We start from the raw sequence: 25,679 nt of genomic DNA on the forward strand, positions 1-25,679 counted from the left end.
TTAGTGCAGTCGGGTGGCTTCGTGACACACGTATTTGTTGTCGGCTACACGTTGATGCATGGCGGAACGATACAAGGTGGCAGCATGGGATAGCTGATCATACCCTTTTTTTTATTTGATTTGATAAATCAACTTTCGGCGCAGTACGATTTTGACATTTGCCCATCGAATTTACAAAAACAAAATACATGGAATTTTTATTTATGTTTGTAGGTATGTCACCATGTTGCCACCTTGTATCGTTCCGTCATGCGTTGATGAAAATCAAAAATATTTGAATTTTTCATTTGACGCTTGCTTATTTGATAGTCGCGGGGTGTGATTGACAAAACAGCAGTGTTGTATTTAGTTTGTGTCGACATTAAAAATGAACAAGTGCGCGGAAGAACAGCAATTCATATTAAAATTTATTGAAAATTATCAATATTTAGCAGCTTTATGGAATGTAAAGCTTTTATTATTATTTAATAAAATTTTTTATTATATAATAAAACTGCTGTAGTTGCAAGTAAAAAAAGTCATCATCCGATGACGGCATATTCACGTCCGAACGCAACGGTTTCTCAATGCAAATGTTGATTGATGGCTTTTAATTTGATAGTGGCGGGGCAAGCGTCAAATAGCCGACACGCACACATACCAAAATTCAGTCAATCTGGATGTAAATCGCAGGAGGCCCTATCAAATAAGCAAGCGTCAAATGAAAAAATCAAATATTTTTGATTTTCATCAACGTGTAGCCGACAAGAAATACGTGTGTCACGAAGCCACCCGATTGCACTAACACACACAAAATTCAGTCAATCTGGTTGTAAATCGCAGAAGGCTCTTACGGGGACAATGACTTTTTCATCAAAATCATTGTACCAGACCGAAACTTTTAAAAACAAATGCTTGTATGTTCATATTACTGCCAATAACTCATGCTTTCTTTGACCAGCTTATAATTAGGGGTGCAACCGAACATTACATACTCAGCTGCCAAATTACAGCTTGCAAAACTTTTAAATTACCTTCTTTTAAAAGTGGGCGGTGACACGCCCCTTGTCCAAAATTTTACTAATTTTCTATTCTGCGTCATACGGTCAACCCACCTACCTAGTTTCTTCGCTTTATCTCTCTTTGGTATGAATTATCGCACTTATTCGGTTTTTCGAAGTTTTCGATATCGAAAAAGTGGGCGTGGTTATAGTCCGACTTCGTTCATTTATTTAGCGATCTGAGATGAGTGCCCAGGAACTTACATACCAAATTTCATTAAGATACCACAAAATTTACTCAAGTTATCGTGTTCACGGACAGAGAGACGGGCGGACGGACGGACGGACATGGCTAAATGAATTTCTTTTTTCGCCCAGATCATTTTGATATACAGAAGCCTATATCTATCTCGATTAGTTTATGCCGTTACGGGGTGCCGTTATGCGAACAAAATTAATATATTCTCTGAGCTCTGCTCAGCTGAGTATAAAAATATGGCAGAAAGTTTACTTGAAAAGTGTTTAAGCAATTCCTTGCGTTAATTGTGGTTATTGTGTAGACTTTCTCAAATTATTTGAATGTTCGGCAAGCGTCGGTTCAGTTTAAGAACGAAACCGCAAAAAACTCTCACCGCCAAGGCGCATGCAACAAAGTACAAAGCCGCTTGGGGAAAATATAAAGAAACGCTGCAAACTACTTACTATGCAATTGTCCGGCCGCTTAAGTGCTACGCGTCACTAGTCTGATCGCCTGGTCCAAAAACACACACACTGGAAAAGGCTGCACTCAGAACTGCCACGGGATGTCTTTTTATGACCTCTAAACATCATCTACATGGTAAGGCAAAAAGAGTTCTAAGAGGGATAAGGAAACATCTCTGTAAGAACATAATGGGATCCGGCACCTGGCCAGGCAGCAGTTTTATCTAGATTATAAAGAGGCCCACACAGAATCGGTAAACACCTGTGCTAGGTCGCGCCCGGTGAGTCTAGTTGTCTATATACACTATTCAACCCTTGCAGAAGAAGAAAGCAGACCACCGACCCAAATTTGTTCTGTAGCATACTATACTTTTACTTGTCCAGAATCAACCTCGACATACGTAGTGAATTTCTTGCATGAGATGTATGCCCATTTAATACCAAGCATGTTTTCAATTGTATTGTGGAACCCAAGCCTCCAACAGCAACTTCCCTGTGGTCCACCCCTGTTGAAACTGCTAGTTTCCTTGGACTCCCGTTATAGGACTTTGATAACAATTTGTGAGTGGTCACAACTCGAAGAAGTGCTGAAAAAAACTTCTAAAAATATAATTTAAATTTTAATAACAATAAAAAAGAATTGGATGTTGCGTCCGCCGGGACTTGAACTCAGCAAATTCGGTGTGAAGGGCGGATCACGCTACCACCACACCACTGCGACTTGCTGTTCTCGTCTGCCATTACGCATTATAACGAGCAACAGTGTTGACTACAAAATAAGATATGATATCATTCGAAAAAGTGACAAGACTTAAGGCTCCTGATGGGCATACTAAGCGGACATTGCCTTATCAGTGAGTCCTCGTCAGTAACATCAGATGTAGGAAGTGCAAGCTGCAGATCTCGAGGCAGCAATTGAGCAAGGCCCTAGAAAGTTTCTAAGAGCAAATAGCACAGTTATTTTATAGCATAAGTACTAGCATCTAATTGGGGTTCTTTCGTTTGGACATCAAACAAATTCTGGTAACACTATGGATACATTCAGTCTATGTGAGGTCAATAGACCGGTCAGTTCAACCTAACCTAACATAAACAGAAAGTGATCATAAACAAGTGTGTCAAAAATGAGCAAAATCGGCCGACGCTATTACGAAATATAAAGAAAAGTTTAACGCGTTCAGCAAAACCAAAATTGCTATAACTTCGAAAGAAATTCGAATTTCTAAAAATTTCCAGTTATTATTTTATGTCAACCAAAAAATAATTATAAAAAACCAATAAATCGACAGTCTAAAGATTTTAATACACTTAAAAAAAATGTCACCCAACTGGCTCAGGTAATTACCGAAAGAATTCTGTCAAATTAAGGCCGGTTTTTTCTGTGCGAGTTTAAACTCCAGTTAAAGTTGACTAGCGTTTAACCGCGCCACTTCAGCCGCTTAAGCTGAGATGAGCAACAAAATTTTATGTTATCGAACAAAGTGGCAAGAGAGAGAGTAAAGAGTCAGCTTTAACAAGAGTCGCACTGAAAAACCAGGCATAAGCAACAGTTAATGTTAACCAAGTGGAAATAGAAATTTAGTGCAGTGTGCCCAACTATGCCAACACCTTTTTTATTTCAGCGTTAGCTGGAATTCGACGATCATTATGAAGACTGTGAAGTCATCTTACTTATATGTATGTATTCTGCGGTACTAAAACGGAATGCGGGTATCTACTTTCCTACTAAAAGTGACACATTGAACTTAATTTGTTTGTAACTTTCCAAGAAATGCATTTTTTTATTGAAAATTAGTACTTCGACTTATTTCGATGTAACCTTTTGTATTTATGGAAAAAAGTTTAAATTTAAATGCCTTACACGCGAATTCGACGACACATTTTTTATTAGGACGCCGGTATTGTGATGCGTTTTTTTACTGATAGCGATATCTTTATAGTACTTGGGATTAGAATCTTTTATTGCAACTTTTATGCCACTTAATTTTATCGTATCTTGCAAATATCTATATATATGTACATTTGACTGTGTGGGTGCATACAGTATCAGGAATAAAAGTTTTTCCTCTATTCTTTAAAATTAAACTTTCGCTTGGTGTAAAAAATTAGGCTTTAGGGAAACAGGGGGGGGGGGGGGGGGGGGAAATCATTTACACATACATGCATATGTACATTAGAGCGGGTCAATTTTTTTTCCATCAGGAGTATAGCAAAAACGCAATTTACAGATGATTCTAAGAAAAATTGCTGAAGACATCATAGCTCTAAATCCGATTTCGTGTCCCCGACTTTTGCAAAATAGATACTTTGCCATATGAATGTAGGGTTTGGCCAAAAAATCCGCATAGCTTCTAATAGAATTATATATAGGAAAAATATCATATTGGGTTTTTGAATTTTAGTAGAGATATCAGGCTAAAATTATGAGAAATTAGCCTAAAATGAACTTTTAACTACTATATTATAATTTTTAACAAATTTCTTATCGAAATTTGTTTTTCTTTACAGCTAAAATAAGTTCAGAGCATTTCCAACAACTTTCACTCAGACAGTTTTTTTTTTCGAATTCGTTTTAGTAGAAAACAAGTAAGGAAGGCTAAGTTCGGGTGTAACCGAACATTACATACTCAGCTGAGAGCTTTGGAGACAAAATAAGGGAAAATCACCACTTACCAAAATGAACTTAGGTTCAGGGCCGCCGAGAGAAAATCCGGGCCCGGGGGCAAAAAAAAAAATGCGGGCCCCCATACTAAAATGAACGAATTCTCAAAATCAAAATTACCATCTTTTACATATTTATATGCATTTGTATATACAAAGTATGTTTAAGCGTATACATGCATACGTATTAGGCTGGGTCGATTTATTAACCGATATCGCGCCATCGATTTTTCGATAGGATTTGGGCTTAGGAAGAAAAAGTTCTACTACGCATACCCAAAAAAAAAAATAATTTTCGAGCCTGCGGAAAAAAATAGCAAAAGGGTCAATTTTTCAATCAAAATATTCCCCAAAACCCAAAAGATATCTGTTTTTTTGTTTTTTCAAACACGCTTTTATTAGCTTGGCCTGTATGTAACGGAATCTTTGAGCTTAATTTTCACCGGTTTCTAGAAGTCTGGTTAATTTGAAACTTTGCATACGTATCAGGAACCGATGACAATGCATTAATGTGGTGGTGTGTTGACATAAGGTCAACGGCCATAAGGTCAATTGGCCTTATTACCACTTTGAACGGCCATAAGTTTGATTGAAACTTTGCACACGTATCAAGGCTCGATGACGATGCATAAATGTGATGGTGGGGTGACATAAGGTCAACGGCCATAAGGTCAATTGGCGTTATTACCACTTTGAAAGGCCATAAGTTTTATTGAAACTTTGCACACGTATCAAGGCTCGATGACAATGCATTAATGTGATGGTGCGGTGACATAAGGTCAACGGCCATAATGTCAATTGGCCTTATTACCACTTTGAATGGCCATAAGTTTAACTGAAACTTTTCACACGTATCAAGGCTTTTAGCTAGTGCAGGCCACCAGACCAAGGCACCATAAAGAAGAATCGGGCGCACAATGGCTGTGTAAATCCAGTAGGTCACCTTAGGGGAGAATCCCCAGGAGGTGCCAATTGCCCCCTTGCAGGTGAACAGCTCTGCTGCTGCCGACCCTTGGCAATTTCGGCGAAAGACCGCGTTCAGCCTCCCTGCGTCTTGGCCCTTTTCGGTGGCGAGGGGTTGGATTCATCCATGGACCGCTGGCGTTTCGAAGTTTCATCACTCCCGACTAAAACTTTTAAAATTACTTGAACTAAAAAATTAAAAATAAATAACAGTTTAAAAAACTAAAAAAAACACGCTTTTATAGCTAACCGAACTAAAAAATAGAAAATAATTTTCAATTAAAAAGAGTTTATATAACAGTAGTAGAAGGTCAAACAATCATTTATAGTTAATCACCTCAAAATAAAATTATAATAAAATTTAAGTTATTAACAGAATAATTTAATTCACAGTAAAAAGTGTGGGGTGCATTTGACTACATTTCATATCTTTCCTCTCAGATAGTTGCCAATAGAATGATTGTAACATTCAATATCAATTTTTAGTTTTTTAAACTATTATTTATTACATACATACATACATGTATATCGCTGTATAAGAATTTTCATCATACCGAATTTTTCTGCTGGAACAGAAAACGAATTCAACTTTATGCTACAAAGCCAACGCCAAAAACCAACAACACCTTATGCGGGGTGCAGACACGTTAAGGGATTTTTAAAAGTGGTTGAAATTTAAAATGATTGCTATATACGAAAGGTGATTAAAGGTGTGTTTTGTTTATTTTTTGTAAGCAAAAAGCTTGGATAGCATTTTGAGATTCCCGGGCCCCTCCAAAGCCCGGGCCCGGGGGTACTGACCCCCTCAGCCCCCCTCTCGTTGGACCTGCCTAGGGTAACCCTGGAATGTATTTGTACGACGTGGGTTTTAAATGGAAGGTATTAAAGAGTATTTTAAAAGGGAGTGGGCCATAGTTCTATAGGTGGACGCCATTTCGGGATATCGCCACAAAGGTGGACCAGAGGTCACACTAGAATGTGTTTGTACGATACGGGTATCAAATTAAAGGTGTTAATGATTATTTAAAACGTAGTGGGCCTTAAGCTGGAGACATTGGTGCTTTATCGGTAACCGTATCGGTAACCTTATAACAGCTGATTCGACCAACCTTATGAGAATCAATGCAATCGATTATTGGTGCCGCTAAGGTCTTAACCGTATCGTAGCCAACCAATTGGGTTTTGGTTTACCGTCGTAACGATAAACAGCTGATTACGTTAGGGATACGGATACAGCGATACGACATACGGCACCAATGACTCCGGCTTTAGTTCTATAGATGAACGCCTTTTCGAGATATCGCCATAAGGGTGGACGAGGGGTGACTCTAGAATGTGTTTGAACGATATGTGTATCAAATTAAAGGTATTAGGAGGATTTTGAAAGGGAGTGGCCCTTAGTTGTATATGTGAAGGTGTTTTCGAGATATCGATGAAAATGTGGACCAGGGTGACCCAGAACTTCATCTGTCGGGGACCGCTAATTTATTTATATATGTAATACCACGAACAGTATTCAAGGGCTTTTGATTTCGCCCTGCAGAACATTTTCATTATCTTCTACTTAATATGGTAGGTGTCACACCCATTTTACAAAGTTTTTTCTAAAGTTATATTTTGCGTCAATAAACCAATCCAATTACCATGTTTCATCTCTTTTTTCATATTTGGTATATAATTATGGAATTTTTTTCATTTTTCCAAATTTTCGATATCGGATTTCGGCCATTTTTTATACCACGACAAAGTGAGTTCAGATAAGTACGTGAACTAAGTTTAGTAAAGGTATATTGATTTTTGCTCAAGTTATCGTGTTAACGGCCGAGCGGAAGGACAGAAGGTCGACTGTGTATAAAAACTGGGCGTGGCTTTAACCGATTTCGCCCATTTTCACAGAAAACAGTTATTGTCATAGCATCTATGCCCCTACCAAATTTCACAAGGATTGGTAAATTTTTGTTCGACTTATGGCATTAAAAGTATGCTAGAAAAATTAAATGAAAAAGGGCGGAGCCACGCCCATTTTGAAAGTTTCTTTTATTTTTGTATTTTGTTGCACCATATCATTACTAGAGTTGAATGTTGACATAATTTACTTATATACTGTAAAGATATTAACTTTTCTTTTAAAATTTGACTTAAAAAAAATGTTTTTTTTTAAAGTGGGCGTGTTCATCATCCGATTTTGCTAATTTTTATTTAGAATACATTTAGCAATAGGGGAACGTGCCTGCCAAATTTCATTATGATATCTTCAACGAATGCCAAATTACAGCTTGCAAAACTTATAAATTACCTTCTTTTAAAAGTGGGCGGTGCCACGCCCATTGTCCAAAATTTTACTAATTTTCTATTCTTTGTCATAAGGTCAACGCACTTAGCACGTTTCATCGCTTTATCCATCTTTGGTAATGAATTATCGCACTTTTTCGGTTTTTCGAAATTTTCGATATCGAAAAAGTGGGCGTGGTTGTAGTCCGATTTCGTTCATTTTAAATAGCGATCTGAGATGAGCGCCCAGGAACCTACATACCAAATTTCATCGAGATACCTCAAAATTTACTCAAGTTATCGTGTTTACGGACGGACGGACGGACGTGGCTAAATGAATTTCTTTTTTCGCCCAGATCATTTTGATATATTGAAGTCTATATCTATCTCGATTAGTTTATGCCGTTACGGATTACCGTTATGCGATTCAAGGATTCAAGGGGTTGTGTAGCGCAATATATAGCTTCTCCAACCCAATTGTCAACCTCACCTTCGAGCGGCGAATCCCGTTTCACTAACAGACGAGGCTCTGGCGACCCCAAGCTCCTCATGGAACTTGGGGGTGGGGAGGGAGGGATGGCCTGAAGGTTCAATGTGGCCATATAAATCGTTCCCGAGATGGTCGGGCCAGCACCTTAATGGTGCTGTGTTACCGGAGCGTATCGGATCTGTATCCGACAAAGGACCATCACATCGATAACACTCCCCAAAGCCTTCGGGGAGTAACCTAATCGCAACAACAACAACAACAACAACCGTTATGCGAACAAAGTTAATATACTCTGTGAGCTCTGCTCAGCTGAGTATAAAAATTAAAAAAAAACATATTTTCAAGTAATAAGTAAAAAAACGCAATTTTTATATTTTTAATGTAATTTATTTAAAAAATAATTTCTTTTACTTAGAATTTACTATTTTAACGTATTTTTCAAAATAAAAGTAATGTTATGTTATTATTTTTTTAAATCTTTTTTGCTCTCCAAATTCGTGGTTGTTTTTCGGAGATATATCCACCAATAAGAGCACCAAATGATATTGAAAGTTGAGTTGAGTTAAGGGCGAATTAATGGTGACTTATAACCATAAAGCCATAACCAAATAAATCAGCTGATCGAACCTACTTATGGAAAGGAATGTAATCATACGCAAAACGCTAACGCCATAGCCAATCAATTGGTTTTTGGTTCCTCGCCATATCCATAACCAAAAAATATTTGAGTTGGTGAATTTAATAACTTTTTGTAGATTTTCTTCATTATTTTGGATACGTTATGACTAAGAGACTTATTTTTTGTGGAATATGTTTGTAATTTTTTGCGTTTTCTTCATTTTAATGAAATTTTCACGATTTTTAGGTTAAGGCACCATTAATCGATCACATTGAGATGGTTATGGATATGAGTATGGTTACGACTATGGCGTTATGGTTAAGGAAGTTTAATTTGGCTTTTAGCCATTTCGAAATGATTGATGAAATTTGGTGAGCGGGTATATACTAGACTATAGCATAGGGTTTTGTCATTTTTTCCTACACTTGACAGCGAAAAGTTAAAATTTTACCAAATACTTGCATATGTATATGGCATATATTTTTGCAAAAAAAAAAAAAAACATCAATACCAGTAGTAGCATATATAATATTGTTGCGAATTGTACGACTTCTTGATTGCTCTGCCCTTTTTTGTTATCGTTGGAGTCGCTGAAATAAAATTATATTATTCAGTACAGCAAAATGTTCTTCATTCACCACACCACTATGCTGACGTCCATTGTAAAAAGGCAGTAAAATGCACTTAAAGCCTATTAGGAATTTTAATGGCAATAAATTTCTGCGATAACAATTTACTCATTAACTAAATAAATACTCATTAAAAATTTGCAATCAAATTTACTCAAACTAAATAAATACACATTCAAAATTTACAATGAAAGATAAAACAAGGTCTTAAATTTAAAGTTTACTTGAAAAATCTTATATTTCTGAAATAAAAATTTAATTTTCTCCGATTTTACTTTTTTTAACTTACTATCTTTTTGCTATGGACGTCAGTATGTTACTAGTACTTCAACATTAAATTACTCACGTACTTCACTAACAAAGTTTTAAAATCAACTGAATGACTTTATCCTTAGCTTACGCTGCTTTTATACAATCATTTAGCTCGTTCGCTTATTTCTCCCAAGAGTCAAGACTTTTCGTGGACAAGCTTCTCGAATAGTTGCTTATTTATTTCTCATTTCTGTATGTCATATTCACTACTGTCTTCTAGGTACATGCGTGTATATGTGTAAGTAATAACTTCTGCGCTTTTAGCTGCTGTTTAAATGTATGTGTAATAACGTTTGAGCTCTTATGAGGTCTCACTGTTGCCTGCTATGAATATGTGTGTATAAAGGGCGAATTAATGGTGACTTATAACCATACCATAACGCTAACTCGATTACATTGATTTCCATAAGGTAGGTTTGATCAGCTGTTTTATCTGGTTATGGCTTTATGGTTATAAGTCACCATTAATTCGCCCTTAAGACTGAGTAATATGCGCCTTTTATTGCTGCGTACATGCATGTGTGGCTGTTTTCTCTTTCAGCGGCATATAGACAGGTATCGAAACAGTCAATATTCGCAACAATATATGTACATATATCATATATAACTGATTGTTCAGATTTTAAGAATTTTTAAAAATTTATCAGATTATTTTCCACCACCATTCATCAAAGGTACGAGGCCTTTGGCGCTTACTTGTTTTAATTCAAAAGGCCTCTTATTAATGGGGGCGCTTAATATTCATGATAATTGTTTTTAAAGCATATACGAAGAAGATGAACGAACATATCTAAATATTTTTGTTTGCATTATTTTGCTAGAACACATTGAGTTTTAATTTGAAAGTTGAAGGGCTGCTCTAGCCCATCTTCTAAGAGGAAATTTACATCTGTATATCTCTATAGCGGCCACCGTGGTGTGATGGTAGCGTGCTCCGCCTACCACGCCGAATACCCTGGGTTCACACCCCGGGCAAAGCAACATCAAAATTTTAGAAATAAGGTTTTTCAATTAGAAGAAAATTTTTCTAAACGGGGTCGCCCATCGGCATTGTTTGGCAAGCGCTCCGAGTGTATTTCTGCCATGAAAAGCTCTCAGTGAAAACTCATTTGCCTCGCAGATGCCGTTCGGAGTCGGCATAAAACAAATAGGTCCCGTCCCGCCAATTTGTAGGAAAAATTAAAAAGGAGCACGACGCAAATTGGAAGAGAAGCTCGGCCTAAAATCTCTTCGGAGGTTATCGCGCCTTACATAATAATTTTTTTTTTATATCTCTATAGCAATTACTTAAGGGTCGATTTGTATGGACGAAAGTTAATCTATATCGCGCCATCGATTCTTCGATAGGATTTGGGCTCAGGAAAAAAAGTTCCACTACGCATACCCTAAAAAATAATTTTTGAGCCTGCAAAAAAAAATCGATTTTCGACCAAAATCCTTCTAAATCTCCATAAAAGACATTTTTTTTTCGAAAAACTGCATTTATCAATTTTTCATTTGCCAATTGACACAAAAAAAATACATAAAAAATGATTTGGAGCCTTGAAAATGAAAAAATGCATAAAACATCGAAAAAATCGTTGAAATTTTGCAGGCTCAAAAATAATTTTTTTGGGTATGCGTAGTGAAACTTTTTTTCCTGAGCCCAAATCCTATCGAAAAATCGATGGCGCGATATAGGTTAATAAATCGACCCAGTCTAGCATACATACTTATGTACCTTAGGTGGGCACTTCATTCATTCACTAAAAACTAAAAGTGCCACTGCTAGTGAAATTATTATAAAAAATAGTTGTAGCGTGGTATCCTAATCGCAAGAAATGAAAAATTCCATATAAAAAACGTTGAAGAAAAAATTTAGTTTTTCAAGCAGTACCTATCCCACTGTGAAGAAATTCATACGCTTTCTGCTACCTTTTTATAAGGATTTTTTAGCCAACCAGATGGGGGTTTTGATTTTTAGAAGAATTTTAAAATTGCCTAAACTAGGCTCCGTATTATTTTCTAACGGGATGCAAATATCGCAGGCCTACATAAACTAGCTCCCTGCTCAAATATCCTAAATGGCGAAGTTATGAGTACCTCCGGGCTTTCCAAATCATTACCTAACGTACTATATACTGAATTTACTAATACTTTCACTAATCAGCGAGAAAAGACTTGGAAAAAAATAAAAAATTGGATTCGCGCAGATGGGGTAGGCAATCGTCGTTTTCTGAACATTGCGATTTTTTGAGTTGATCGCTGTTTCGATCTAGGCTTGCGATATATACTCATATATTTATTACCATAAGTTAGTTCATTGGAATATGTATGTATAATATATTGTATAATATTGTAACGAATTTACTTGCAAATCCTCTTATTTGCCCTTCTGCTAAGTTCGAATCACTAAACTGTTGAATAAATAACTCCAATATCGAATAATGGAAAAATGGCCTTTATTAAAGTACTTCACTATAACGCTCAAACTGTGCAAAGAATAGCTTGCTTAATAACCAAACTGATTGATAGCTCAAATGAATGATGGGCGGAAGAGTGCATGCCCGACGGTTGGAATCTAAGTGTTCTCTGCCCAGTCCACAAGAAGGGGGATACTGCAAAATGCACCAACTATCGTGGAATCAGCCTTCTCAATATCGCATATAAGGTCCTTTCAAGTGTATTGTGCGAAAGATTGAAGCCCACCGTGAACCGGCTGATTGGACCTTATCAGTGCGGCTTCAGACCTGGTAAATCTACCATCGACCAGATTTTCACAATGCGCCAAATTTTGGAAAAAATCCGTGAAAAAAGAATCGACACACATCACCTCTTCGTCGACTTTAAAGCCGCCTTTGACAGCACGAAAAGGAGCTACCTATATGCCGCTATATCTGAATTTGGTTTCCCCGCAAAACTTATACGGCTGTGCAAAATGACGTTGAGCAACACCATCAGCTCAGTCAGAATTGGGAAGGACCTCTCCGAGCCGTTCGAAACTAAACGAGGTTTCAGACAGGGTGACCCCCTATCGTGCGATTTCTTTAATTTTATGCTGGAGAAAATTATACTAGCTGCAGAACTTAACCGCACTGGAACAATATACTATAAAAGCGTGCAATTACTGGCATATGCTGATGACATTGATATCATCGGCCTAAACACCCGCGCTGTTAGCTCTGCTTACTCCAAACCGGAAAAAGAAGCGGTAAAGATGGGTTTGATGGTGAATGAGGACAAAACAAAGTACCTGCTGTCATCGAGCAAAGAGTCAGCGCATATGAGCCTTGGCAACCACGCTTCTGTTGGCAGCCATAATTTCGAAATAGTAAAAGACTTCGTTTATTTGGGAACCAGCATCAACACTAGCAACAATATCAGCACTGAAATCCAGCAAAGAATCAATCTTGCCTATAAATGCTACTTTGGACTAGGTAGGCAATTGAAAAGTAAAGTCCTCTCTCGGCGAACGAAAATCATACTCTACAAATCACTTATCGTACCCGTCCTGCTATATGGGGCAGAATCATGGACCATGACAACAGCAGACGAAGCGGCTTTGGGAGTGTTCGAGAGAAAAGTTCTTCGAAAGATTTATGGACCTGTACGCGTTGGCGATGGCGAGTACCGAAGAAGATTTAATGATGAGCTGTACGAGCTATACGCAGACATCAACATAGTCCAGCGAATTAAAACGCAGCGGCTGCGCTGGCTAGGCCATGTTATGCGAATGAAAGATGATGCTCCGGCCAATAAAGTGTTTCTATCGGAACTCGCCTATGGAAGCAGAGGTAGAGGGCGGCCCCCACTCCGTTGGAAGGACTAGGTGGAAAACGATTTAAACTCCCTTGGTGTGACCAATTCGCGCCGGTTGGCGGAGCGAAGGAGCGACTGGCGCGCCTTGTTGGAAGGCCATAACCGTTTAGACGGTTAAGCGCCAATTAAGTAAGTAAGTAAACTCAACAAATGAGGTTTGTAGCTTAAATTAACAGACATTCAGTAAAATTGATCGCATTATGGTTAAGTCAACCGAGATTTTGTCAAGAAAACAAATTTGTTTTGTTGTTTCAGCAGAAGAAAAACTGTTGGTCTATATTCTGCAAAAATTACAGATTCTCAATCAACCTAACTGATTTTTCTTTTCAAAGTACTAATTTCATTTGTCATTTCAACAGCGAACAACTCTCAATAATATGCAAATGCATCAGTTAATTATAAAGAGAAAATCACGCTCACGGCGCACTATGGGTTAAACGGCAAGAGTTGTTTCAAAATTCAATTTCTCCACAAATATTAAAGCTCGATTTATTAAACAAAAAATGCCTGAAAGGCCAATTTCTGACAGATGTGGCAAAAATCGAACATTGGGAAAAATGTCAAATAAAAATATAAAAAAAAACGTTTAGAAAAAAATTATTTTGCACTTTTCAATGTTTTTTTTTTACCAAAGAAAAACTTAATAGGTGTATTCTCTTTGTCTAGAACAGGGGTGCCCAAAATGAAAACTGTGGCTGTGTGAGTAAAACTTTAATAATCTTCATGATACAAAAAATGGAGGTAGTTCCATTTAGTGTGACGTTAGCCACTTGACTTTTGCGGGGACACTGACAATTTCACCAAAAACAAGCTACCAGATTGAAAAATGTTACGAATATTTCTAGTTTTGATGGATTTCATATTAACGAATATGACTAAATTACTTTCATAGTTATTTTAAATAAAAAATAAAAAACAATGAGCCCCATGCCTTGGAAATATTTTAATACGAAATATCAGCCTAGAAAAGAAGGTTTTTAATAAGTTTTTCGAGCTCCCGAAAATTGGTTTGGTGGAAGAAACATGGATCGAAGTATGCAAATCAAGGGAATATAGCCCGTAGGTTTGCTCAGAACATACACGTTTGCCAATTGCTTGCACAAAGGAGGTCTTTATAAACCGACACCACAATTTCTAGATAAATTGGCTACAGGTCCACATTGTATATTTTTTTATTTATTGTATAATTCAAACGTTGCGCTTTAGGAGGGAATTGTTAAACCATATTTTAGGGAGAACATTACCCTGTAGCTCTCCAGGTTAGCCACTAGTTATGAGAGTGTTTTTGCCCGTTGTACCAGGGGTCATCTTGGGGCAGCCCCGCCTATACACATTCTATGTCGTTTTAGCATTGGAGGTACACTTTTTCTCAAAATGCCTTGAGAAATATTCACTGGGGGCATGATAATTGGGCTATGCTAGAACAACAGGATTTTTCGTGTATTTTTTTCTGTCTAGGGGTCAAGCTGGCATAAAGATGTTAGCCATTAACCAATGTATGAGTCATTATCCACTACTTTTCAATAAAATTGCATGTTTTAATGTATTCTCAATAGATATGTATGCACATAAATCATGCTAAAGTATATTAATATTGTCTCAGATGACCATTGCGTTTTCATCCTAAAGGAAACTCCCATCCGGAAAAGCCACAATTTCGGCTTAAACAGTAACGGTATGGCAACGCTTCTGGAAAAACAACAAACATTATGAAACTTCAAAAGTCCCCAAATTCGTCAAAAAATTTTGAGTGGAACTACCTTCTTTTTTGTATCATGATAATCTTATTGGTAGAGGTTTAGTTGTTGATGAAAAATCAATGAGGTAGGATGTATGCACGCATGTTTGTTAACACACAAACAGTAATTTCCATACAACTACCACTTTATTGCTTGCGTCGAAGGAAAAATTTAAACAAAACAAGTAAGGAAGGCTAAGTTCGGGTGTAACCGAACATTACATACTCAGCTGAAAGCTATGGAGACAAAATAAGGGAAAATCACCATGTAGGAAAATGAACCTAGGGTAAACCTGGAATGTGTTTATATGACATGTGTATCAAATGGAAGGTATTAAAGAGTATTTAAGAGGGAGTGGGCCATAGTTCTATAGGTGGATGCCATTTAGGGATATCGTCATAAAGGTGGACCAGGGCTGACTCTGGAATTTGTTTGTACGATATGGGTATCAAATGAAAGGTGTTAATGAGTATTTTAAAATGGCGTGGGCTTAGTTCTATAGGTGGAAGCCTTTTCAAGATATCGCCATAAAGGTGGACCAGGGGTGACTCTAGAATATCAACTGAAAGGTGTTAATGAGTATTTTAATGAGGGGTTTAAAAGAGCGTGGTCGTTCTCCGATTTTGCTAATTTTTATTATGCATACATATAGTAATAGGAGTAACCTTCCTGCCAAATTTCATCATGATATCTTCAAAGACTGCCAAATTACAGCTTGCAAAACTTTTAAATTACCTTCTTTTAAAAGTGGGTGGTGCCACACCCATTGTCCAAAATTTTACTAATTTTCTATTGCGCGTTATAGGGTGAACCCATCTACCAAGTTTCATCGCTTTATCCGTCTTTGGTAATGAATTATCGCACTTTTTCCGTTTTTCCAAATTTTCGATATCGAAAAAGTGGGCGTGGTTATAGTCCGATATCGTTCATTTTAAATAGCGATCTGAGATGAGTTCCCAGGAACCTACATACCAAATTTCATCAAGATACCTCAAAATTTACTCAAGTTATCGTGTTAAGGGACAGACGGACGGACGGTCATGGCTCAATCAAATTTTCTTTCGATACTGATGATTTTGATATATGGAAGTGTATATCTATCTCGATTCCTTTATACCTGTACAACCAACCGTTATCCAATCAAAGTCTCATTAATGCCTTTAGTTTGATACCCATATTGTACAAACCAATTCTATAGTCACCCCTGGTCCACCTTTATGGCGATATCTCGAAAAGGCGTCCACCTATAAAACTAAGGCACACTCCCTTTTAAAATACTCATTAACACCTTTCATTTATACCCATATCATACAAACAAATTCTAGAGTCACCCCTGGTCCACCTTTATGCCGATATCTCGAAAAGGCGTTCACTTATAGAACTAAGGCCCACTCCCTTTTAAAATACTTATTAACACCTTTCATTTGATACCCATATCGTACAAACCAATTCTATAGTCACCCCTGGTCCACCTTTATGGCGATATCTCGAAAAGGCGTCCACCTATAGAACTAAGGCACACTCCCTTTTAAAATACTCATTAACACCTTTCATTTATACCCATATCATACAAACAAATTCTAGAGTCACCCCTGATCCAGCTTAATGGCGATATCTCGAAAAGTCGTCCACCCATAGAACTAAGGCCCACTCCCTTTTAAAATACTCATTACCACATTTCATTTGATACCCATATCGTACAAACAAATTCTATAGTCACCCTTGGTCCCCCTTTATGGCGATATCCCTAAATGGCGTCCACCTATAGAACTATGGCCCACTCCCTCTTAAAATACTCTTTAATACCTTCCATTTGATACACATGTCATACAAACACATTCCAGGGTTACCCTAGGTTCATTTTCCTACATGGTGATGTTTCCTTATGTTGTCTCCATAGCTCTCAGCTGAGTAAGTAATGTTCGGTTACACCCGAACTTAGCCTTCCTTACTTGTTACAATTGAATTCTCTAAAGTATGCAAATATAAATAAAAGAAAACAATGGCCGAGCCACAATAAAGCTTTTCATATAGATGCGCTCAACGCAATCTTATGTAAATATAATCTTGCAGATGTAAAGGAACTTCATACTTGGCAATTGAAGTATATTTCGCCTTGCCCATACACATATAAACATTCTCATTAGCTGTGTTTTTTTTACATCTATAGACGTGCACGCTTAAACTTTATATGGCCTGCTAAGCGTCAAACTTTAAATACACCTCTGAAATTGCTGCGCATAAAATTAGTACTACTAAATTTCAATACGCACTATACTCAGATGTAACTGAAATATGTGTCTATGTTTCACCTCAGCACCAATTTTATGTATCACATCTAAAAATGGTGTGTATCCACTATTCATCGCAACCGATTCAGCTATATGCTATACTTTATGGCCACCTGAGGTTTGTGCCTCCGATTTTAGGAACACCCTGTACTGTAGCTAGTTATTTAACCACTGCCGCTAGATGGGTCTGAAGCACGAGGATACGCGTTTTTTACGCGCAAACGTAGACGTATTAGCGTGTAAAAAAACACGGCTATTATACAAGAAAAATACTTGCTAATGTATTTTGTGTTCTATTTATTTGTTATATTTCAGTTTTTAAATATGAAAAATTTTAGTAAAGTACCAACAAGAGAGGGTAAAAAAGGCTACTAGCAAAGGTGAAAACACCCAAATGTCGAACTCTTCTTCTTATGCTTTGCTTGAAACAAAAGTTGGAAGTTGGCTACTTTTTCATGTCAGATTGTGCCAGTGTCACTCGATCTGCCGTTCTCAATTAAAATACGTGCAATGTACTCATCATGCATAAGACAGCGTTAAACGGATCTATATAAAAAACTGCTAATGTGACGGGGTTATTAGTGATTAAATGTATTAACTTTTGCTGCTATTTCCGTGTTCACAGGTGCACATACGTATGTATGTAAACATTTGTTTATATCTACAAAAGATCATTGAGGTAAAATACGATACATATGTATGCTACATATTTATTCATATATAATTGATTTTAAAGTGCTTTAAAAGTAAAGAAAAAGCACATTTTTTCCAAGTTCCAGCGAAGGCGGCATTTTCATAATAATAATTGATACTTAAGTACATATTTAAAAAAACTTGTATATATAAAAAAAGTTTGTCAATTAAATTTAGTTAATGAATAGTACAGTTTTTCGAGAAAGTCAAAGCAAAATATGCTGACCAACATGATATTTGTATTATACTAGTATCACCCGTGGGCGAAAATTCGACCAATCCAATTTTTTTTAGATATGGGATATCAAAATTAAAGCTTTTACGGAAATTACCCTGTATTTGTTTCGCATAGTTTCTACTACTCTGTCCGATACGGTGTTTATGTGGAGAAACTCTAAATCACATTTTACTAACCAGACGTTTTTGATATTTCGTTCAAATTTTCACTGTTGATGCATTATATAGAAATCGGCGGATCACTTATTAATAGAAGCTAAACCATGCGAATGGACTAAGCCCATTATACTTCGCAACTAAAAGCGTGTTTAAATCAGACTGATTACTGATTACTCAGCTTGCGCTGCTTTTATACTCTCCGTTGCTTCATTCGCATATTTCTACTAAAGTCTAGACGTTTCGCCTTCTAGAACTGCTGTATATCCTGCCTGGTAATTTCTATATACATATATATTTGTAGTTCATGCTATATGATAGCCATATGCGGGTGTGTGCGTGAGTACTACTTCGGGTGATGATTACATGTGTTTGTGAGTATCTCTTCGTTGCCTTTTATGTATGTGTGTAAGTTTTTTGTTTACGTACACAAGAGTGGCAGCTTGCTTTATTGTAGTTGTGCCTTTATTTATTTAGTATCAGCTTAGTGATGCTAGTATTCGTCACAATATGATATAGGGCGCTTTTGAGACAAATCCTGAAATGGGGAATGTTTAAAAAAAATATTTTTTGATAGAGCGATTTCGGACCGAGAGCCGACATAGGATACTTCACTCAGAATTCGCAAGCAATGAATTCACAAAAAAAAATAAATAAAGGGTGCTGATTGTCTTAGAACTGTACATTGTGGCCATAACTTATGTGCTGCGTTGCTACACAGGAATTATTTATAATTATTTACCTACTTATTCTGTAACTTCGAGAAGCTCTTCTCCATGTATGTAATCATTCCGGATAAACCGTTCATTTAGAATACTCAGAACGCGTTCGTTTGATACTACGTCACGAGGTGCGAATGTTCCAAATAAGTATATGAATATTGTTACGAATATTAGCAACACTAAGGGGTACTTACTAAATTTTTCTAAGCGGGGTCGCCCCTCGGCAGTGTTTGGCAAGCACTCCGGGTGTATTTCTGCCATGAAAAGCTCTCAGTGAAAACTCGTCTGCTTTGCAGATGCCGTTCGGAGTCGGCATAAAACATGTAGGTCCAGTCCGGCCAATTTGTAGGGAAAATCAAGAGGAGCACGACGCAAATTGGAAGAGAAGCTCGGCCTTAGATCTCTTCGGAGGTTATCGCGCCTTACATTTATTTATTTTTAAGGGGTACTGCCATCTCTAAGCCGATGCTAAGCAGTGATTGTATGCAGATTGTAGAGTTATTTATTGTGAAGTACTTGAATAAAGGCCATTTTGCATTATTAAATATTGGAGTTATTTATTCAACAGTTTAGTGATTCGAACCTTAGTAGAAGGTTGCAAATAAGAGGATTTGCAGTAAATTTGTTACAATATTATACCAAATATAAAAACGATTGTATTTATACGTGGCCCGATGAAACCAGACTAATCCTGTTAATTTTTTTTTGTATTAATCAGGCATGCTTAACCAACGAAACGATATCATTTCGTTACGATAATCAACGTTAATAAACGAAACGAAGTCATTTCGTTTCGTTTATTAACGTTAAGATCGTCAAATTAACGAAGTGATTTCGTTTCGTTTTCTGCCATATCAAAACGAAATCAAATCGTTTATGTTGATTATTAATTTCAAACTATGCTGGCAAAGCTGATTGATGGCGGAGTCATTAAAGGTGAAAGCATTAGCCAGGCTGATCGCAACTTTTCTCATGAATTTTGACAGTACGAACATTTCTCAGAGTATTTTTGACATTACCACCAACGAATTACACAAACAAATTACATGGAGTTTGTGTGTGTATGTGCGCTCGTTGTTGCCACCTTACGGCTTCACCATGGCTATAGCATTGCCAGCACAATTCAAACATAAAGTATCACGTTTTTGTTAACGTTTTTAACGTTAACGAAAGCTTTTCGTTTCGGTTAAAAACGAGATACAATTTATCTTGATAATTTCTTTATCGATAATATTTCGAAGTGTTTCAACGGAAACGGTGGAAATTTTTTGATAAACGATTAGCTTAACGTTAAGGTGCATCCCTGGTATTAATACATAATTTTTATTGTTACCGAGTCTTTGGAAGGCAGTGGCTTCTTAAGCGTTGAGATTTAAAATTGCTCAGTTACGTATGATTTTTAAAAAATCATTTTTTATTTTTAATTATTAAGAGAAGATGCCGGTTTTTTTCATTGTAAAGAGCGAGCGCGACAGAATCATCAATTATTCTCGATTGAGAGTTATAATCTTCTCACAAACACAGAAAAGGTTCGTTTAGTTGGAAATTGGTTCAGCATTGTTTAAGAATTATAGGTTTATAATGCCTTGAAACTCGGCATGGAACATTCAAGTTTACTTCGTTCAAAAGAAATGGGCTTGAAATCGATCCATTTAATAGTATAGCCATAAATATAATTCCTCGCATTTCTCTACGACTTGCAAGGGTAGGAAAATTTATTCGTTTTAACCGATTAGCGCAGGGAGGAAGATTATACGAAGAGTCCCATTGAAGATTTCTCAAAGCGAAAAGTAAAAACTGTTTTTGAATTGATTCTAACCTATCCACATGAACGTAATAACGCGGATTCCAAATTATCGATCCATATTCTAATATCGGCCTCACCAGTGCTGTAAATACGGTTTTTGTAACGTAAGGATCACTAAACTCTTTTGTATAGTGAGAATGTTTTTAACAGTGCTTCGCGAAATTTTGTATATGAATGGGCGGCGAGGCGAATTAAACTTCAATTGCCAAGTCTGATGTTTCTTTATATTTACAAACGTAACATCTTGGTTGATTGTGTCGATGCATAAGATTTCGTTGAACGCATCTGTATTGTGACGAATATGAGCATCACTAAGGTTATTAAATAAAGGCACAACAACAATAAAGCAAGCTGCCTCTCTTGTGTACATCAAATCAATCATAATATACCCACATACACACAAGGCAACGAAGAGATAACTCACACACAGCCGAAGTGTTGCTCACCCATACACACGCATATGCAGAAACATTATAAACTACAAATAGGTATACATATATGTAGCTCAATTACCAAGCAGCAGTTCTAGAAAGCGAAACGTCTACACTTTAGTAGAAATATGCGAATGAAGCAACGGAGAGTATAAAAGCAGCGCGAGCTGAGTAATCAGTAATCAGTTTGATTTCAACACGCAATTAGTTGTGAAGTATAAATGTTATTGTGAAGTACCCTTAAAGTAGTCTAATAAGGACAATTTTGCATGACTGAATATTGGAGTTATTTACTCAACAGTTAAGCGATTCGAACGTTAGCAGAACGTTTCAAATAAGTGGAATTTCCCCAAATTCGTTACAATATGAAAAACTTCATTGTGGCTCGGCCTTATGGGGAAAACTCATGAAATTTAAAATTACATACCAACATCGTATATATAAGATTGCATATTTTATGTATTATCATGTATTCATCTATGTACGTTTTTCGTCAACAAATAAAACGTGCCACATATAATAATTTAATGCTATCAATGATAAAGAGCTGCGATATATTTTTAAACTTTTTTTCTTAATCAAAAGAATTCAAGATTACGCAAAATGATAATTTATGTATATATGTGGTTTATAATTGTTTGATACGAACTTGTTTGCGTGCGATATTTTGTTAATAATAAAACCAACTGCTGATAATAATATTTTCTAGAATGTTGGGGCGTTTCAAAGAAAAATTATATATCTTTCTTTTCGGAACAACACCCAAAAACTTTGTTAAGATGCCAAAATATGCCGATTACATTTTCCCAATTGAAATTTTTTATGGAAAGTTAAAGATTGCGATGCGGACAATCTAAAACCTATACTCAATGCTGGGAGGGTGGAGCCGTCTATAGAAAGTCCACGCAAGTGGGGAAAGCTTCTGAACGCCATTCACATGGGAATGACCAGAGCCATTCTTTTGCATGCGGTTCTAGCAGCTCACTACTTTTGGTCGCTTGCGGCCAAGTATCCCCTGGGTAGCCAATGTGAGAAAGCGACAACCTGGCTGGACCACTCTGCCATACTCGGTTTAAGGGCTAGCTGCGGGGTTTTCGTGGGCAGCGTCTGTCCATTACAAATCGCGGCTGCAAGCGGGCGTTTGTCTTGGATCAAGCGGCTCGTTATATAAACGTGCAGATTATATTTGTATCCCATGTAATCAGGTTATGCGCTGGGCCTGCGGTCCGCAACGTCAAACCACACTCCAATGAAAAACTCAACAAAGCCTCGGATAAGAAGACAACCCTTAACTGATGACGACCATGTCAAACGTTTAAAGGACTATGATTTGAGGGCATGCACCTGGAATGTCCGTTCCCTAAATGGGATTGGTGAGATGCCCGCTTGGTTGAAGCCCTCTCAAATCAAAATCCGCCATCCAAGAAATGCGGCGGACGAAGCAAGGAAGGGAGAAGATTAAACATTGTGACATCTACTGGAGCGGTCACACAAATAAGCGCAATTTCGGCGGCGGATTCGTGGTGCGAGAGAGAATATGTCGCCAAGTACTGGCGTGCCCGCCTGTGGACGAACGTCACGCCACTATCCGAATAAAAGCAAAATGTTTAATATATCATTCATCCAAATATTATCGAAAATAAAGATGTTGCAGGGACGAAAAATCGTGTGAAGCAAGCTTCACAAAATTCTAGTAGGTCACATTCACCACTTACCACAGCAGAATTTGTTAAACTACCACTGTCTGTATTTGTTATTTAACAATTATTTGTACACTTTTTATTCAGCTAATGTGTTCAGAATTTTAACTTTTACTCTCTAAAACTCCAATCAGTGTATTTCGGGTGCTTAAATTATGTTAAAAATTGTGTTAAAGTTTTTGGTTTGGTGAAAGTGACCTACTAGAATTTTGTTACGCTCCGCTGCTTTCCACCGAAGTTTGCGCCTGCAACATCTTTATTTTCGATAATATTTGTTCATTTACGCCCGTGCACCGACGGAATAAAAAGACGGTGATGTGAAAGACGCCTACTATGAACGCTTAGGATGCACATACAAAGATTTTTGAAGAATAAAGATGTTGCATGCGCGAACTTCGGTGGAAAGCAGCGTAGCTTCACAAAATTCTAGTAGGTCACTTCCACCACACCACAAACTTTAACACAAGTTTTAACATAATTTAGGCACACAAAATACACTGATTGGAGTTCTAGAGAGTAAAAATTTAAATTCTGCACAAATTAGCTGAATAAAAAGTGTAGAAATTATTGTTAAATAACAAATAAAGACAGTGGTAGTTTAACACATTCTGCTGCGGTAAGTTTGTGGTGTGGTGGAAGTGACCTACTAGAATTTTGTGAAGCTACGCTGCTTTCCACCGAAGTTCGCGCATGCAACATCTTTATTTTCGATAACTTTGTTCATCTACGCCCGTGCACCGACGGAATAAAAAGACGATGATGTGAAAGACGCCTACTATGAACGTTTAGGACGCACATACAAAGATTTTTAAAGAATAAAGATGTTGCATGCGCGAAAAATCGTGTGAAGCAAGCTTCACAAAATTCTAGTAGGTCACATTCACCACTTACCACAGCAGAATTTGTTAAACTACCACTGTCTGTATTTGTTATTTAATAATTATTTGTACACTTTTTATTCAGCTAATGTGTTCAGAATTTTAACTTTTACTCTCTAAAACTCCAATCAGTGTATTTCGGGTGCTTAAATTATGTTAAAAATTGTGTTAAAGTTTTTGGTGTGGTGAAAGTGACCTACTAGAATTTTGTTACGCTCCGCTTCTTTCCACCGAAGTTTGCGCCTGCAACATCTTTATTTTCGATAATCTTTGTTCATCTACGCCCGTGCACCGACGGAATAAAAAGACGATGATGTGAAAGACGCCTACTATGAACGTTTAGGACGCACATACAAAGATTTTTGAAGAATAAAGATGTTGCATGCGCGAACTTCGGTGGAAAGCAGCGTAGCTTCACAAAATTCTAGAAGGTCACTTCCACCACACCACAAACTTTAACACAAGTTTTAACATAATTTAGGCACACAAAATACACTGATTGGAGTTCTAGAGAGTAAACATTTAAATTCTGCACAAATTAGCTGAATAAAAAGTGTAGAAATAATTGTTAAATAACAAATAAAGACAGTGGTAGTTTAACACATTCTGCTGCGGTAAGTTTGTGGTGTGGTGGAAGTGACCTACTAGAATTTTGTGAAGCTACGCTGCTTTCCACCGAAGTTCGCGCATGCAACATCTTTTTTCTTCAAAAATCTTTGTATGTGCGTCCTAAACGTTCATAGTAGGCGTCTTTCACATCATCGTCTTTTTATTCCGTCGGTGAACGGGCGTAGATGAACAAAGATTATCGAAAATAAAGATGTTGCATGCGCGAACTTCGGTGGAAAGCAGCGTAGCTTCACAAAATTCTAGTAGGTCACTTCCACCACACCACAAACTTTAACACAAGTTTTAACATAATTTAGGCACACAAAATACACTGATTGGAGCTCTAGAGAGTAAAAATTTAAATTCTGAACAGATTAGCTGAATAAAAAGTGTAAAAATAATTGTTAAATAACAAATAAAGACAGTGGTAGGTTAACACATTCTGCTGCGGTAAGTGGTGAATGTGACCTACTAGAGTTTTGTGAAGGTTGTTTCACGCTATTTTTCGCGCAGGCAACATCTTTATTCTTTAAAAATCTTTGGTTACGGTTGTAGTAAAGCTTTACTTCGTTGTGGTTGTGGTCTGTAGGAGCCGTGTCGAATGTAATTAGTCCTAATTTCGTGATAATTGAGTATTTTTGATACACTCAACGGTTGGGATTTTACGTCAAATTACTGAGCATACATTTATTCGCTGCATTGGCTCAACGTGTTTATTCGGTTATCTGACACTTCTTCCACATTTTAAAGTATTGTTTATGAATAACATTTTTCCTCCTTATATTAAGTGAGGTGTAAAAAAAATTTAAGAAGTTATTTTCCTTAGAGCTTGAGGATAATAATAAAAACAAGTAAGGAAGTCCACGTTCGGGTGAAACCGAACATTACATACCCAGCTGTACACTTGAAATGCTATTGTTGTTTGCTTTGTGTTGTTAATAGTGTCACAAGGCTGCGCAATAATACATATATATATGGTTCTATTCTGAAC

The 25,679-nt window shown here is 37.0% G+C and overlaps 1 protein-coding gene across 1 annotated transcript in view; it reads right to left on the reverse strand.

The window, feature by feature from the left end:
- LOC137243355 (protein 5NUC-like) overlaps positions 1-25,679 on the reverse strand; it is a 94,308-nt gene that overhangs the window by 53,145 nt on the left and 15,484 nt on the right. The gene's annotated exons all lie outside the window — the stretch shown is intronic.

Source organism: Eurosta solidaginis, chromosome 3 (genome assembly GCF_040869045.1).
Source record: "Eurosta solidaginis isolate ZX-2024a chromosome 3, ASM4086904v1, whole genome shotgun sequence".
NCBI classification, from domain to species: Eukaryota; Metazoa; Arthropoda; class Insecta; order Diptera; family Tephritidae; genus Eurosta; species Eurosta solidaginis.